The sequence below is a fragment of the Ranitomeya imitator genome, chromosome 6 (genome assembly GCF_032444005.1).
Source record: "Ranitomeya imitator isolate aRanImi1 chromosome 6, aRanImi1.pri, whole genome shotgun sequence".
Classification (NCBI taxonomy): domain Eukaryota; kingdom Metazoa; phylum Chordata; class Amphibia; order Anura; family Dendrobatidae; genus Ranitomeya; species Ranitomeya imitator.
Window position 1 is genome coordinate 323,836,786 of NC_091287.1, and position 15,103 is coordinate 323,851,888.

The window sequence follows — 15,103 nt, forward strand, 5'->3', positions numbered from 1 at the left end:
ATGTTGAATGGCAAAATAAGTGGTGTATTTCCAAAAGTACAGCTTGTCCAGCAAAAAACAAGCCGTCGTACATCAATGACAATGGAAAAATAAAAAAGTTATGCTCATGAAAGAAGATGAGGAAAAATCAAAAGTGCAAAAATGAAAAATTCCCTTGTTTTTAAAGGGTTAAACATGCTTTCCGTATAATTATTAACAGTTCCTCAGTGTCCCTCCTCACTGATACTAAGTGCAAGCGGCAGCTATCAGTCAAGGTGGGCAGTGGGGAGGAGAAAAAATGTTCCTCCAATTGTTCTTGTCATAAAAATATGAGGTTGCCACTAAAGGCAGCAGTCCCCTTTGATCTAATGAACCAGACCTTAAACATACATTACATACCTGCACTTTTTACAGATTGCCATTTTATTGTAACCTTTGTAGTAACAGAATAGTGTCACCACTGCTTATATATCATTCTCGAGCTTTACTCTTTCCATATAAAAGGACATTTTTTTTCACATGGACATTGTTGTTAAAGGAGAGATTGACCCTGAACAATATGGCAAATGCCTTTAATGTACTAAAGGCTCCCGTACACATTAGACTAATGTCGGGTGACCCCGCAGATCTCAGAGGATTCGGCCAACAGTCTAATGTGTATGAGAGCGCCGGCCAACTGATCGTCAGTAGAGATGTTAAATGGGCACTTCTGATTTTGGACTGCTGATCACATCATCTCCCGGAAATGAGCAGCCACCAGATATTTCTTGTGACTGAGCACTCGGCCAAACGAGCACTCTTGGGTATGGGAGATCCGGCTGAGATAGCAGTCCACCAAACGATCAGCTGAAACAGGATAATGTGTATGGCTAGCTTAAAGCACCACTCCAGCATGCTTTTGTTCCCGGACCCTAGTCTTATACTTACTAGCTGCCATCTTCAGCTCTTCCCAGCACCGTTCCAGTACCGCCATCTTGCAACTTCTCTCTCAGTGTAAGTCTATGAGCCTCTTGTTCTCGTCACATTCTGGTTCTCATAAAACTTACATTGAGAAGTGACTTCTGGATCACCCAGCAAACACTGGAGAGATCCTGCAGGTCACAAACTGCTGGAGATCGACAGGAGCAGCACCGATATCAGATGAAGATGGCAACTAACTAGAAGACTAGGGACAGGGAAATTACATTAGTAGCACCACTCCAGTGCTACTATAAAAAAAAACTCTGGAGCGGTGCTTTAAGTCTAATACCATAAAGTACAATGGGGCCAAACAATTTCCTGAATATTTTTTTTAGTATGCAGCATCACCTTAGTTCGAGGGCAAGTCTGAAGAGGAGCACCACTGAAAATGATTTAGGTTCTGAATTAAGGGAAGGGGTTAACCTCCTTATTTAAATGCTGACCTGCCATTGATGAATCTTCTAAGTTTGCAGTGAAAACATTACATTACAGAACACACATTTAAATGAATGAGTAACCATGTAGCGGCATGTAATAAAGAGGAAACTACATATTGCAGCAAGTGTTTGCTCTGGTTAATTGAGGAAGGTCTTAAGTAAGCAAGAGAAACCATTTCAAAGACATCCATATGTGCTTGTAGTTATATAGGAGTTGTAAGGTGCACTTTAAATAAGGATGCGTGTCACTGTCATGAAATTGTCACTGTTGTCTGTTTAAACAAAATATTAAAGTACTTTATTTACCTAAAATGATGTTTTCAACCCCAAAATTTAGTCTAAAGTGCCATCAACTAGGTATTTCCCTTCTGTCTGTAGCTTTGTTTAGTCTTTGTTTATTGCCTGTTGTCAAGCGTAATCCATCCTTAAGCAGAGACACAGATTACAGGAAATGTGATAAATAGTTGTCTACACTTCAATTCTCCTCTCTGTCACAAAGAAGATGTGGGCTTTCATTTTGTGGGCAGAATGCTATCAGGCAATGGTAAGAGCAATCAATGTTGGGAAATGATGAAATGTCAGCTTCAGCACCTATAATGCTGGCAGAATGCTGATAAAGATTAACCGACCACTCATTGGAATGTATGTCGAGCTAAAGACCATGGGAATTGGGACAGTTCCTGACAATGTTAAGCTGATATCAGTTTTACCCTGTTGTGGGGGATGAGGGTAGTAAGGCCATGCTTTTAAAAATAAACACAGTATATTGCACTAAGAAGTTAGTATGCATATGAGGATGTATAGTTAAAGAGTAGCCAACTAAATATTACTTATAATTGTGTCCAGATGAGAAATATTACAGAAGTAATGACTTCTTGTCTTATTGGTGCTACTATAGTCCTAGTACATGTTACACTTTATATGTAAAAACATAATTTGAATTTGAAAATATTATTTATAGACTACATTTCTTTTCATAAATTTCTCTATTTTCTTGTGTTGCAGAGCAGCGGCTGATTTTGTTGTCGATGGCGAATGATTCCTCTTTGGCTCTTATCGACCAGATTTATTCCAGCCAAAGCAGCTATCGAAGCCATCTACATATGTGTATAGTGGTAAATAGTCGGAGAAGCATATTTGGTGCGGACAAAATGCCACCGTGTTCCCCTACATGTCTGTTCCACAACATTATATCTCAGTGATGTATTTGTGTCAAATTCAAAATTCCCCTTCCTAAGAAATTCTCGTAGTATAAAAATGTATAGAATTGATAAGAAATGTATTAGATCATTTAGGCATATCGCATCCTACATAGAATTTTTTTTTTTTTTACTAGAGCGCAACATGATTCCTGTTCTTTTTTATAGTATTTTGGAAAGATTTATACACAGAGTAAAAGTTCCCACTATTGTAGGACAGACAGTTTACCCTACAGAGCTGCTCTTCTCTGCAATAAGAGACACGAAACATCATAGACACGAGGTTTTCTAGAGACTTGAGAAATATAACAAAACTGAAAAACATGAATTCCTGCCCACATTTGATAACTGCTGTCTGGGCTCAAAGGATCTAAGAACACCAATGCTAAAAACAGCCCAAAAAAGAACGTCTTCGTGATTTTTTTGATTTTTTTTTTCCTGTTTGTTTGCATTTTCTGAGTGGACAGGTACTGATTTTTTGACTGTACTGAATGCAGTGGATGATGTGACATGCTGCGAAATATGTCTACGACTGAACTGGACCTTCTTTGGGCTATTTTAGCAAAACTAAAACAAAGTGAAACCAAGGAACGAGCGTTTGCAAAGATACTTTAGATGGATTGATGGCAGTGTCAAACTACTTACATAAGAGGTTAAACTTTAGAATAATATATATTTAAAAAAAAAAATCATAAAAATAAAAGTCTAGCAGTCTACCAAAATGGAACTTTATACTACTGTGCAAAAAACAGCAGCACTGACAAACATAGTACAGGTCCTTCTCAAAAAATTAGCATATAGTGTTAAATTTCATTATTTACCATAATGTAATGATTACAATTAAACTTTCATATATTATAGATTCATTATCCACCAACTGAAATTTGTCAGGTCTTTTATTGTTTTAATACTGATGATTTTGGCATACAACTCCTGATAACCCAAAAAACCTGTCTCAATAAATTAGCATATTTCACCCATCCAATCAAATAAAAGTGTTTTTTAATAACAAACAAAAAAACCATCAAATAATAATGTTCAGTTATGCACTCAATACTTGGTCGGGAATCCTTTTGCAGAAATGACTGCTTCAATGCGGCGTGGCATGGAGGCAATCAGCCTGTGACACTGCTGAGATGTTATGGAGGCCCAGGATGCTTCAATAGCGGCCTTAAGCTCATCCAGAGTGTTGGGTCTTGCGTCTCTCAACTTTCTCTTCACAATATCCCACAGATTCTCTATGGGGTTCAGGTCAGGAGAGTTGGCAGGCCAATTGAGCACAGTAATACCATGGTCAGTAAACCATTTACCAGTGGTTTTGGCACTGTGAGCAGGTGCCAGGTCGTGCTGAAAAATGAAATCTTCATCTCCATAAAGCATTTCAGCCGATGGAAGCATGAAGTGCTCCAAAATCTCCTGATAGCTAGCTGCATTGACCCTGCCCTTGATGAAACACAGTGGACCAACACCAGCAGCTGACATGGCACCCCACACCATCACTGACTGTGGGTACTTGACACTGGACTTCAGGCATTTTGGCATTTCCTTCTCCCCAGTCTTCCTCCAGACTCTGGCACCTTGATTTCCGAATGACATGCAAAATTTGCTTTCATCAGAAAAAAGTACTTGGGACCACTTAGCAACAGTCCAGTGCTGCTTCTCTGTAGCCCAGGTCAGGCGCCTCTGCCGCTGTTTATGGTTCAAAAGTGGCTTTACCTGGGGAATGCGGCACCTGTAGCCCATTTCCTGCACACGCCTGTGCACGGTGGCTCTGGATGTTTCCACACCAGACTCAGTCCACTGCTTCCTCAGGTTCCCCAAGGTCTGGAATCGGTCCTTCTCCACAATCTTCCTCAGGGTCCGGTCTCCTCTTCTCGTTGTACAGCGTTTTCTGCCACATTGTTTCCTTCCAACAGACTTACCATTGAGGTGCCTTGATACAGCACTCTGGGAACAGCCTATTTGTTGAGAAATTTCTTTCTGGGTCTTACCCTCTTGCTTGAGGGTGTCAATGATGGCCTTCTTGACATTTGTCAGGTCGCTAGTCTTACCCATGATGGGGGTTTTGAGTAATGAACCAGGCAGGGAGTTTATAAAAGCCTCAGGTATCTTTTGCATGTGTTTAGAGTTAATTAGTTGATTCAGAAGATTAGGGTAATAGGTCGTTTAGAGAACCTTTTCTTGATATGCTAATTTATTGAGACAGGTTTTTTGGGTTATCAGGAGTTGTATGCCAAAATCATCAGTATTAAAACAATAAAAGACCTGACAAATTTCAGTTGGTGGATAATGAATCTATAATATATGAAAGTTTAATTGTAATCATTACATAATGGTAAATAATGAAATTTAACACTATATGCTAATTTTTTGAGAAGGACCTGTATGTGCAACATGTGCAGTGCTGGGCCTGATGGATAAGTGACACCAGTGGGCGAGGGAATAAGAATACTTCCTAAAGTTTTATATATATATATATATATATATACATATATATATATATATATATTAACATATATACAGTATATATATATATATATATATATATATATATATATATATACTGTGGTGAAGTTCTGCTGTGATACTGCATTCTGCGTACTACTATTACATATCCGATAATACATATACATTATTAAAATTCCATACGGCATTTGTTACAAAGGAATATGCATTTGATATCTATTTTATGTTTTTTTAATCTAAGCCAAATACTCAGGCTTTCTTTTCTTACTGTTGTACAGTATTTGCCCCTGCACCTGACTGCAGCAAAGTCATCAGACCTATTACTTTCTTTCTATATTTTCACTGAATATGCAGATAAATACCGCTGTAAATGCTTCACTGTACACACGCAGTGTAGGATCATATAAACAGGTTTGTCTTCCCATCTCTCTTGCGTTACAGTTTAGTGTAGTTATGTAATAGTCTTCTGATTGCTTATGTTTTCTTCTAAGAGTCGACAATATTGAGGAATATATTTTAAATCTAAAAAATATATACATAAATTATTTTTTTCAAGATTATAGTCAATATACATTTAGCCGAAAATAAATGATGTCCTAGAGTTAGAGTTTTACTACTGAAAATGTGTGAATTACCAGAAACTATCATCTGTGTTCTGCTTGAAAAAGGCCAATAGTCTAACGAAACTTATTAGTTGTCATTATTCCAATAGAAAAATGGCATATTAAATCCTACAGAACAAAAGTATAATGCTGTTGCTGTTAGGCCTACACATGAGCCGGATCCACCAAAAACTACATGTATATGGAGGGAACCCCCTGATGAAGCACCTTGTGCGAAACGCTCTTTGAGAGAGGTAAAAATCTGGACTACTTTCTATTAGCACTTGGCCTTTTGCCTTTTATTTGTTTAGCTCTGGATTTGTCTTTTCTACTATATAGGCTTCAAGTTTACAGCTGACTGACCCTATCTATATTGCTAATATACTGTAGTGCCTTGATTCCAGTTGATATTTTTATGCAGACATATACACAAGTCTATGTATTCGTTTGGCTTATACTATGTATTCCATGCTTCCAGATCATGTTATAAAATTTTATATCTGCAAGCTTGCTTAGGGTTTGACATCAAGTGTGCATATATTTTGCATTAACTACGGTATATTGTTGCTCAGTGGAATATATACCACTTGATTCACAGGGATCTATGATGTTTCATAGTTTCGTTTGTGAGGGTTCATTTTTTTATCACACTTTTATAAATGGTCTTGTCTTTTTATTGGAATTATCAATTAATTACTCTACTTTTTGACAATATTTAATTATTCTTTTCAAACTCATGGTTATTCAGTTTCGGGTTACCTGCATTGTCTATTTGCATTATCCTCATTGGACATGGTTAAGGTGAGATATGGACGCAACTGTCAGAGTAACCCCCTTGGCCATCCACTGAAAAATATATATTTTGTCCCCCTAACTTATGATTAAAATACCTAGAAATGTTAGTCCATGATTAGGATTCTGCCATCATTCTGCAATTATTGTAAGGGCCCCATTCACAGGTAACATAAATACTACGAGTAGAATAATGAACTTGCTAAATCTCACAACATGTTCAACATTGCAGGGAAAAGCCACAGATTTGCCCTATTGAATTTTTTTTTTTCTTCTGACCACCGATCACATGTGGGTATATTGTCAGGAAGTAAAATAAATCTTAGCAAGACGATATATTAGTGTCCTCTACTGTCCAAGCTTAGAAAGCTAGTAACATATTCTAAAAACATGAGTATATGTTCGCGACAATAATTGGGAATTTTTGGCGTAATTAAAATAAAAGATGTCTGATTTTGTTTCAATACTATTTCAGAATGTATAGGTAACATTTCCAATCCTGATCCTCTTCTCTAGTGCAGGGGTGTCAAACTGCATTCCTCGAGGGCTGCAAACAGGTCATGTTTTCAGGATTTCCTTGTACTGCACAGGTGATAATTTAATCACCTACACAAATAATGAGTTGGTGATTAAATCATCACCTGTGCAGTACAAGGAAATCCTGAAAACATGACCTGCTTGCAGCCCTCGAGGAATGCAGTTTGACACCCCTGCTCTAGTGTGCACTGTTTGACAGCCACTCAGCAGCGGTGAAAAAAATAGGCCTTTTAGTTATCAGCTACTGCGTGCAGCCAGCAAAATGTGTACAATCATCTGATCAAACCTACTGTAATCTAAAAGTGACATAAAGGGAAAAAAAACAGATATTTGTCGTATATAATTAAGTATAATATTATTCTAGATATTTCTTTCCACTGTTTTTGCTAAAGCTATTATTCCGATAAAGTTAAGACATAAGTATGATATGGGGGAACATATATGCTATGTGTGTGTGAGTACTTATGTGTATGCGTGTGTGCACTTAAGTGTGAGCTTGTGTGTTCGTACTCATTTATGCGTGTGCATGTGTGTGTTTGTGCTTGTGTTTACATGTGAGTGTGTGATTACATGTATGTGTGCTTGTGTGTGTACTCATTTATGTTTCTGTGTGCTTTTGTGTGTATATATGTGTGTGTGCACTTATGCGTGTGTGCTTGTGTGTACTCATTTATGTGTGTGTGCATGTGGGTATGTTTGTGTGTATTTGTGTGTGTCTGTGCACTTACATGTATGTGCTTGTGTGTACTCATTTATGTTTGAGTGCATGTGTGTGTATGATTGTGTTCACTTACATGTGTGATTGTGTGTATACTTATTTGTGTGTATGTGTGTTTGTGTTATGTGTATATGTGCTTGCCATTATGTGTGTGTGTGTGCACTTATTTATGTTTGTGTGAATGTGTGTGCGTTTGAGTATACATATGCGTGTGTGCACTTATGCGTGTGTGCTTGTGTGTACTCATTTATGTGTGTGCGCATGTGGGTATGCTTGTGTGTATTTGTGTGTGTCTGTGCACTTACATGCATGTGCTTGTGTGTACTCATTTATGTTTGTGTGCATGTGCGTGTATGATTGTATTCACTTACATGTGTGATTGTGTGTATACTTAGTTATGTGTATGTGTGTTTGTGTTATGTGTATATGTGCTTGCCCTTACGTGTGTGTGTGCGTGCACTTATTTATGTTTGTGTGAACGTGTGTGCGCTTGAGTATGCATATGCGTGTGTGCACTTATGTGTGTGTGCTTGTGTGTACTCATTTATGTATGTAATTGTATGTATATGTGCATCTGTGCACCTATATGTGTATGTTTTTGTACGTGCATATGTGTATATGTGCATGTATGTGCGCTTCCGTATGTGTGCTTGAGTGTGTACTCATTTGTGTGTGTGCTTTTGTATATGTGCATGTCTGTGCACTCATGTGTATATGTGTGTGATTGTGTACTCATGTGTGTGTATGCATGTGTGTGCTTGTGTGTATATGTGTGTGTGCACTTACGTGTGTGTTCATTTATGTGTGTGTGCATGTGTGTGCTTCTGTGTATATGTTCGTATGTGTACTTACGGTGTGCACTCATTTATGTGTGTGTGTTTGTGGGTATGTGTGTGTGTGTGCACTTATGTGTGTTTTTGTGTGTATATATGTGCGTGTGTGTGCTTGTGGGTGTGCATTTTTGTGTGTGCGCTTACGTGTGTGTGCTCATTTATGTTTGTGTGCATGTGTGTGTTCATGTGTGTATATGTGCATGTGTGCGCTTACTTGTGTGTGTGTATCTATGTATGTGTCAGCAGCAAATGCAACATGATTTTGCAACGCAAAACCCTATCTATATATATAATTGTCTAAGGGGTACTTCCATCTTCTGTCCTCAACTTCCGTAACGGAAATCCTGCGTTGCTGATTGGTCTCGCCAGCTGCCTGTCATGGCTGCCGCGACCAATCAGCGACAGGCACAGTCCGATTAGTCCCTCCCTACTCCCCGCAGTCAGTGCCCAGGGCGCCCGCATACTATTTTTTTTAACAGGGATATGGTGCCCACACAGCTATACACTACGTGGGCTGTGTTATATACTGCGTGGCTGCTATATACTAAATGGCCAGTGTTACATACTATGTGGGCTGTGTTAAGTACTGCATGGGCTGTGCTATATATTACGTGGCCAGTGTAATATACTGCGTAAGCTGTGCTATATATTGCGTGGCCAGTGTAATATACTGCGTGAGCTGTGCTATATATTACGTGGCCAGTGTTATATACTGTGTGGGCTGTGTTATATATTACGTGGCCAGTGTTATATACTGCGTAGCCTGTGTTATATACTACATCGCCTATGTTATATACTGCGTGGCTGCTATATACTGCGTGGGCTGTGTTATATAGTACGTGGGCTGTGTTATATACTGCTTGGGCTGTGTTATATACTGCATGGCCACTGTTATATATTGTTTGGCCTGTATTAACGCATCGGGTATTCTACAATATGTATGTATGTATGTATGTATGTATGTATATAGCAGTCACAAAGTATATAGTACAGGCCACGTAGTATTTGTCTGCTATATACTACATGGCTCCTATATACTACTTGGCCTGTGCTATATACTATGTGGCTGCTATATACATACATACATATTCTAGAATACCTGATGTGTTAGAATCGGGCCACCATCTAGTTGTAATATATTTTTTCTAAAAGATACTAAAATATTGCCCCTAATTGTAGCTTTTATACAAGATGAAGGCCGGCATTTTATTCTCTAGTTATAATTCAGATAACATTTTTCTGCTGGTATTAGCTTTCACATGCACACAAAGGGGGCCTTGTCTACCGTTAAGAAATTGGAGTAATATTGGAATTTGCATGAAGTCCTATGAAGCAACCAACATTGTGATATCATAGCTAAATGGGCATTTTAGCCTTTGCTTAACATATTTTTGAAGAGTTGTAAGAACTCGGCCTTTGGCTGGTCTGTAGCAGAGTCCTGTAGTTTCCTCACTTTGTAAATGGCGTTTATTATCTCACCAGATAAAGTACTATGCCCACAGATACTATTTATCACATGATCGCTTCATTAGCACATGCAGCTTGCAGCATATCTTCGTGAATGTACAGACACATAATGTTTGCTGCATCCCCTTGTAGGGAAACACCGAGAGGCACAAAAAATGGATTTCTTGAATAATGCAACGTGTGATCGTAATAGTCGGCCTAGATATACTACATGTGTAAGCCGGCCATCAGCACTAGGCCTTAGTGTCCTCGGTCCGATTATCAGACACCAGGAGATGTAGAGTTAACTGTTGATTTGATTCACGCTGAAAGAGGTCACTGGGCAGGACTGACAGATTTTCCTCAGCTTGCATCAAATCGTGGCGGACCCCGGTTTCATTTCTAGGAACGGGTTCATATATACGTGTACTCCTATTTCTTTGTAGAAGGATTTGGGCCCACTCCACGGAAAAGCCTGTTTCCTGGGAAACGGTGGAAACCCCCCATAGTGCAAGCAATGACACTGTGATATGAACAAGGATTAGCAGCTTTCAAGGCGGCTACAATTAAACTGTCTGTACCGCTTGTTCAGAGGTGATTAGAATACACGTAAGTGGGGCGATTTATTTTATAAGGCAGATATAATAATGAGGGTAAAATTCTTACACCGAAACGTCTCACATTGTGCAAACGTGGATGGAAATGACTTTTAGACTGCACAGATGAACAACGGGTAAAATGAATGGAGATTACAGGTGGGACATTTAACCCATTTCAACCAGAACGACAAGAAAATGAAATTACCTTGACAGTAGGCTACATATAAAGACACTTGTCTTTGCACAAGTCTTTAGTCCATGGCTGACACAAACCTTTAGGGCTTCAGAATGTGCTTGACAACTTCATCCACACTCTTGTGTCATGCAATCTGCTCATTCTCTTACACGTCTGTCCTTGCCATAGCTAGGCAGCATTTCCCTTAGCAGAGCTTTCCCCAAGGCCCTGTCTCCTTTCACACACACCGCATCCTCCTCCCAGCTACGCCTGACTCACTGTACTCACCCACTGGGAGGAGGGAGCTTTACACTACACTACACACAGCTCTTTCACTATGCTTACTCACTGAGCTTCACGTACATACTACACAGACAGTTGTAAGACCAGACCAATGAGAAGACCATCATTCTTCACTCTGGAGACAAACCCATGGTCTAGGGCGATAAAGACGCTTGCCCCGTTCCGAGTCAGCCATTCTTGCTTTTTCAGTACACTACCATTATGTATTGGTCACATCCTATTAAACGTAGTACATAGTGACATATGCATCATTGTCTTAGTAACTAATAGCAAGTTATAAGGTTTCCTTATATATCTATTATCATTACAACAATACATTTATGTCACACCTACGTCTCTTTATTATTGATACAAAAACTATAAAATAACTAACTCCCTCCACCTCATCTGCCCCTTAACACCTTCCAATTGTAAATTCTTAAAATTAAGTTTGAAAGTTTTTTTTCTATTTTAATATGATTACTTATAATTTTTATGTCTTTAGCACTTTTATGATACTATTGGATAAATAATAATTAAAGGCCAGTAACTCCGCGTCTGAATGATTGAGTGGGTCCGTACTGTTCTCCAGGAGGGCCCGGTGGAAGCCTTTAATGCGTAGCCTAGCTTAGTGGGGTGGAGCAGAGAGAATTTAAAGTGCTCAAGGCCGGCCTTTTTATCTACTGGAGACATTAGGCCCTAACTTTAAAACCAGGACTTAGACTTCAGATCTCAAACAAAGTGGGGTCTACCCCACCTCCCATATATAATAAATGTGAACTATAGTAAAATCCTCACAGTAATAAAGATTGGGGCCTACAGGCATGGAGTGAACTAGAAAAGACTTTTTTTTGCTAACAGCTTGTGATATCACTTTAGTATATCCGATACAAACTTGTTCTTCACTCCTAGGGTCTAGTTTTGGCCAAGATCTCACGTAAAGCATAAGTAGAATATTTACCGACCTCCTAAATAGAAGGCCAGGTGCAGACTACATGTCTTTTTCCCTTCTCTTTATGAATTAATAAATGGCCAGCGATGACTTCAGTGACCATGAAGAATGAAATGATAGAAATGACATGAGAGCTGTCGTTGACTGCCCCCCCCAGTAATGAGGTACCAGGTGGTCTCTGTATAAGAGCAGACTGATAGATCAGACAGCAGGAGGAGGGGATTGACAGAGGTGACATAAACGTGAAGTCTCTTCTCTCATACACATTCACACGTAGGTTCTCCCCTTGCAGACTTTTTTCGGCACCCCATAGGGGAAGTGGTGACTTCACCGATCTCTTCCCTACTACTAGTAATGTTAACCGCTGTAACTCCACACAACACTACAGACAGCTCTTGCTCAGGAAGGGTTAATGTACACTGTCAAGGCCCATCACATCCACAAAAAGAATACTCACCCTGGTCTAATCCACCGAGTTTATTCTCCGACCCTTATTGAGAACAATTATTAACCGATCTATGACACCAAGAGTGAAAAATAACAAAAATATTAAAGAGAGAGAATACGCTTGTACCTCCGGATGATTACAGTTTGCTGCTGCTTCTTTTTCGAGGCTTGCAAAGCAGGAACGGAAAGCCCAGCTTATGGTCGCTTAGGTTGTACTGTATATAAATATCCACAGGAATACGTGTGCATGTATAGAAGCGTCTTGTCTGACGATATTTCCACATTCGACAAAGAAGAGCAAAGAGGAAAAAATGGACTTACTGTAAAGTGCGGTAGAGAGGTTGTTGGTTGAAGAGGGTGTCTGAGCTGCTGCTTCTTTTTTTTTTTTTGTTACTCTACCCCCCCCCTCGCAGTAAGACAGGTCTTGTATGTCTCCTCTACTGTAGTAGAAATGATGTCTGCAGTACAGCTCTCTCTCTCCAGTATGTAAATGTGTAATAGAAGCCAAATATGGAGCAGTTGGCTGCCTCTGCAACAGCTCAAGGATCCTACTTCATGCAAAAGGGAGGAAGGTGGGGGGGAGTGTGTGGAGGCAAGGCAACACACTGGCAGACAGCCAAGGCAGCCACACAGATTATTGCATACGCACAACAGAGCCGGGGCGGTCTCACTTAACCCTTTCTATCGCGCTCTACACTAGCCTGACATGCCAAAAAAAATATTCCATGCCGCGTTGCACCGTCTTAAAGGGGAGATGCAGGGGTTAAATATTGCATTCTTAAATAGTGAAGAAAGTAGGAAGCGTAAATGCAAAGTAACTTTGAAAGTGTGTGATTTGATTTCGACAGGGTGTGTGCTTCTGTTGGAAAAAAGAATGGGGTGGAGGAGAGTCATGGAGTAGGAATTGTAAGGGAAAGCCAAGCTCAATGTCCACAGGGATGAATCGTGCGGACTTGCATGTCAACGTCATTTAGGAAATAGCAGCGAGGTTAACATTTTTGGAGGCCAATGAGATCAGACAAGACATGGCACAATTAACAAAGCTACTTGCACAAAGCACACAGTTATCTCTAATGAAGAAAGTTATGTGACTCACCTGCTATGCTGCTCCTTATATTTATTTATTATGCTTACTTATATAGCGCCATCATATTCCACAGCACTTTATAGGCAATATTGGCACTGTCCCGGTTGGGGCTCGCAATCTAAATTCCCTACCAGTATGTCTTTGGCGTGTGGGATCAAACTGGAGAACTTGGAGGAAGCCCACGCAAAAACTTTTTGCAGATGTTGTCCTTGGTGGGATTTGAACCACTGAGCCAACATTGGCATACAGGTAATGTTCTTGTGTTCAATTCTTATTAATATGACCATTGATGTCGCAATACTGGTTGGTAAGTATTAGCTCGCCTGGGCAGCACACATAAGATGACCACAATTTGAAGAGATGCTCCACATACATGTGCAGATGTCCTCTTTCTACAACCTCACAGCAGCACTCACCTGTTTCACCATCCTGACATTATGCTAGAAATATCAGTCATTTTTTTCATTAAAACCTATGATGTGTTTTTCGAAGAAGTATGTTTACCTAGCTATTAAGTGGAAATTAATAGGTGAAAATATACACATGATTTGTATTGATTTGCTCTCTGTTAGACTACTTGGCAGCATCTGGAAACAAACACTTAGGAAAGGAAACTGCCCTGGAAGTATAAATAGTACTTGTGACCCCAGAGAAGAAAAAAATGAATTTGACCTTTCCTCTGGTGTGATGTAAAGGTGTTATATTAAGACGGGGAAGAAAGTATGACTGAGTGATTTCTTCATGACACTGTCGCGGTAGACGGCAGCTCACTCCAGTCCGAGCGTCACATTAGCGCAGATTGAATGGCGTTCACTGTGTCTGCTCCCTTGTATTCTGCTTTTATATTGATTTGCAATGTAAGGATATCTTGGCCCTTCTGGGATATTGGAGAGTAAACAGAGGGAAATTTATGTACAACTTTCTGGCTAAGCATTGATCCTGGCCTGCGCTATTTTACAAGCATATTTCAAGACTCCTGTGCTCCTGGCTTGTAGGCGTCTAGATAGAACAGCCATTTGGGAAATGAAATGGCTAAAAAGCATTGTGCTGAGATGCATGCCAATTACATAGTCTGCTGCAGATTTATTTATTTTTTTAACTAGGTACAGATATTCCCCTTCCCCATCAAGTAGAGTCACATAGTTGTGTGTGTTTCCTTGGCTCTCTTCCTTTATGACATCATCAGAAGTGCTTTACTCTCTCCCTCCTCCCTCCTCCCCTAACAATGGTCAGGGTTGTACATTGTCTTAGCCTGTCAGCTGACAGCTTGTCAGTAAGCCACAGCGTGCAGCGTGAAACTGTTGCTGATTCAGTGGGAGAGCTGTACAGCCAATGACGTCCCCGCTGCCCTAAGTCAGTCCACTCCCATCCTTGTCAGTCAGGGACGGCTCTGCGCACAACATCTAGTATGAATGATGAAATGGTGTTCTGTGCAAAAATAAACTATATCTATAGACTATCAAGAAACTCATGGCAAAGCAAAGCTCGAGGCAAGGTGTTGCATCAGACATACAAGCAAAACAGAGTGGATTAGATAAGAATGTTATCAATATTTAGGCATAAAAAGAAAATGTTCATAGAGTAAGTTATAG

At 39.7% G+C, this 15,103-nt stretch overlaps 1 protein-coding gene across 4 annotated transcripts in view; it reads right to left on the reverse strand.

Annotated features, from left to right (window-relative positions):
• ATXN1 (ataxin 1) overlaps positions 1-12,990 on the reverse strand; it is a 433,753-nt gene extending 420,763 nt beyond the window's left edge. The window contains exon 1 of one of the 4 annotated variants that reach the window (XM_069730828.1): positions 12,746-12,990. The gene's annotated coding sequence lies outside the window, so the exon portion shown is untranslated. Of the gene's footprint in view, positions 1-10,773; positions 11,573-12,745 lie in introns of those variants that run through there. The other 3 variants (XM_069730829.1, XM_069730831.1, XM_069730830.1) reach the window with 3 other exon arrangements.
• Positions 12,991-15,103: the final 2,113 nt, after the last annotated feature.